This window comes from Chaetura pelagica, unplaced genomic scaffold (assembly GCF_000747805.2).
Source record: "Chaetura pelagica isolate M959 unplaced genomic scaffold, ChaPel_1.0 scaffold1160, whole genome shotgun sequence".
NCBI lineage: Eukaryota > Metazoa > Chordata > Aves > Apodiformes > Apodidae > Chaetura > Chaetura pelagica.
This window is the reverse complement of record NW_009951727.1, coordinates 51,842-52,124: the sequence shown is the minus strand read 5'-3', so window position 1 is coordinate 52,124 and position 283 is coordinate 51,842.

The window sequence follows — 283 nt, the reverse complement described above, 5'->3', positions numbered from 1 at the left end:
AGTGCCCCGGGGTGGGGATCGGGATTCAGAGCCGCCAAAGGGCACCAGGAACCCCCACTCCACAACGGCGGGGGCGGGGCACGACTGGCCCCCCAAGTCTGCCAGAAGAACCCTTGGGCAAACACTGGCTCTGGGGACCACCCTCCCGCTGCCGGGGCAAGCACAGAGCCGGGGAAACCCACCGGGCTGAGCCTGGAGGCAGGACAGGGTCTGCAGGACCCGGGGGGCCGGGGCATCCCCGCGGATGGGATGCGGCCCCCCCAGAGCCCCACACTGGGCTCGG